At 37.6% G+C, this 2,951-nt stretch overlaps 1 long non-coding RNA gene across 1 annotated transcript; it reads left to right on the top strand.

Annotated features, from left to right (window-relative positions):
- Nucleotides 1–228: 228 nt before the first annotated feature.
- LOC144425159 (uncharacterized) lies at nucleotides 229–1,387 on the top strand. Its single transcript, XR_013477329.1, has 2 exons — nucleotides 229–438; nucleotides 678–1,387. It is a non-coding gene; the product is annotated as an uncharacterized LOC144425159 (long non-coding RNA).
- The last annotated feature ends 1,564 nt before the right edge of the window (nucleotides 1,388–2,951 follow it).

Genomic DNA, 2,951 nt, shown 5'->3' with positions numbered 1-2,951 from the left:
ATGGGTTCAAATGTACGTGGGTTCAAATGTAATGGAACATACTAAAAGGATGTAGGCCTACCCGTTGCAGGCACCTCACAGGTACGATGCCGTACAGGTCAACCAACTGCTATTTCGAACCAAAAAATAGTAGACAGTCATACTGATGCCATCAAGGGTACCGGTAGCCTACCGTATGTCACAGTTCGGAAGAATTTGCCTTCGATACGATGTTGCATTTTTATGAAACAGAATCTATTAGTGAAATATTTTGGTAGACTAACTATGTGTAAACGCTGCGCATATAGTGTTTGCCGGTCTGACAACTGACAGGGAGTAAGATATGTGCCTTTTCCGAAGCCACATATTGACCGCCAAAAAGCAATGAAGTGGATAAAGGAATGCAACAGGCCTCACAGGAAACATCACCAGAAATACCTAAATGTGTACGGTACCAAGGTAGGCCAACATTAATATTGTTTTCGATACCTATGATATATTCAATATGTTAATTCTTATATGAAATAAATTTTCATACAAGCAATGCGTTCCATCATGCATTTTCGTGGAGGCGATGGACCAACTGATGAATACCCTGACCCTATATCAGATTCTTGTCGCCCAACAAAAAAGGATCATCAAATTGTGAGGTGAAGATTACTCATACCATAATTTAACTTTGGATCATAATTTAACAGGATCTGTCACCAGACCAAAGTGAGAAAGGATTGTCAGGGATACAACCAGATCTGCCCCCAGACTCTTCAGTTGAAACTACCTCAAGTGCCACTAATGAAAATGACAGCGCTTTGTCAGACAGCAGAAAAATGTAAGCAAGCATCATCATTTTATTTTGGTTCTCTGGCATAAAACAACACAAAAAGTCAACATACAAACAAAATGCAGAGAAAACTGGAAGTCGAGCATAACTTAAAATAGATTTCAAAAAGTAGGCGGCTATCTACCAGAAAACGAAATAATAAAAGGGCACGAAAGAATTAACAAGATTCAGAATCGGGCAACACTTTTAACGTAATTCAAAATGAAGAAACACATACTTCTTCCAGCATTGGTGTCATATTTGCAAACTGTAAAAATGATGAATAAAGAAGAAAAATTAATATTGAAGACTTGGGACTTCATGCAGAATCTTTCACAATCTATTGGTGATAAAATGATGTTACTTTATAGAGGATGCTTCGCATGCATGCCATGTCCGGTGTGACCCTGGTGATCGCAATATCATTTTTATGCGGACTGCAAAGTCACACCAAGCTGCTTCTGATACCAGAAGTTGGCCCTGCACTTGGTAGTATCTGTGGTGTGTGATAAATATCCTTATTTTGTTAGGTTGTTTTGCATTTATCACTGTCATATAAATTACAACGTGTTCATAATCACCTGATAACTTTAGAACCGAACCAAGTGGTGGGTGTTTGCCCATCTGACTATATAACAATGAGGTAGTGCTAAGTGAGCGCAATTTTTCCATATTATCAGGAGATGAAACCAGGCAGCTTTAATAAAATAACTCAGCACTCAGCAGTAAAATCTTTGTGATACATTATGTCTGTGAATGGAATTGTGAAATGAATTTAATTCTATTATTTTGACGTTCCATTGCTTTCATGGTTTTAGTTTGTTGTGCCTAAAAGCTTATATCTGGTGTGTATTTTTATCCTATACAACACTAATTTGTAGTAATTTTCCTGGATTTTTTGTCTTGCTTGTTCATCATATATTTTTTTATAATCTGTTATATTCTATTTCTACACTGAATGAATAAACTATATTGTAAAACCTATCAGATACCCGACTGTTTTTGGTTGAACCGGTATGATTGGAACTCTGGCTCGATCTAACTTTGTGGGCTTAGCACCAACTACAGACGACAAAACTGTTGGATCTATTTTGTTCCCTCCATATAGGTTGTTACCAATGCTGGGGAAGGCTTGTACATGCTTGGCTCAGCGGAAAATCTTTTATCCCCTCAATTTCATCTGTTGGATAGTCATGGTTAGTCCACTGATATGGCAACAAGCACCAGTAGTTCTGATGAATATGTAACCATTTTCAAATCATGTTTATCACTATAACACTATTGGTCTTGTAATTTTATGTGGTATGTAATCAATCATAATACTTCAATAAACCTGTTGAATCTAATCTTTCGATAGTATATTTGCACCCATCTTACTGAGCTAATAAATCTGTGTTTCTACGATACGGCATAAACTTAAGTGCCCTCACCGTGCCTAGCATGTACAAATTGCATCAGAGAATTGGTGACTATCCAGCGACACCACTATTTGAAGATGATGTGGTGGCAGAGACTCCTGAACCCATCTATAGCACTTGGCTTTGAACTCCAGCGTTGAACCAAGATTGACGACTGAACCATCATGAATATACCGGTATCTGAAAAAAAATATTCATCTGTTCATAATTACAGATTGCTGTAGTTTGTGAATTGTTTCCAAAAATGTAATTAAAAGACTTTTCAAACCCACCACTTTAGTCCTAACTTGGACGCTATCTATTAGTCTATGAACCATGGGATACGGTACCGGTAGTCACGCAGGTCTCACAGTCCTCTGACATTCTTCAACCATATAAGTTTAAATATCATCTTTCAATGAAAAGTTTTGTATCCTTCTCCAGCTGGTGGAAAGAAAAGTTCTTGGAGAACCAAGTCATCTCTGAGTGATTCCATTTTTGCATGTTAAATAAGCTTTTGGAACTAAGTTAGGTACGGTAACGGCAATGTGAAGGCGAAATAACGTTAGTAATAGATCACTTGACAATAGGTTATAACTTTAGAAGCACGAAAATACAGCCATCGCCAGTGAAATGCCATTCGATGGACTTTAAAATGAGCAATGTACCACCTTATCGCCCTACACAAGCCTGAATAATTACAATGTTTGTCTGAGCGACCAAAATCAAAACAATAAAGGTCAAAGGTCGGGGAA

The sequence above is a fragment of the Styela clava genome, chromosome 7 (genome assembly GCF_964204865.1).
Source record: "Styela clava chromosome 7, kaStyClav1.hap1.2, whole genome shotgun sequence".
NCBI classification, from domain to species: Eukaryota; Metazoa; Chordata; class Ascidiacea; order Stolidobranchia; family Styelidae; genus Styela; species Styela clava.
The sequence above is the reverse complement of the archived record's forward strand: the minus strand, read 5'-3'. Positions and strand labels throughout refer to the sequence as shown.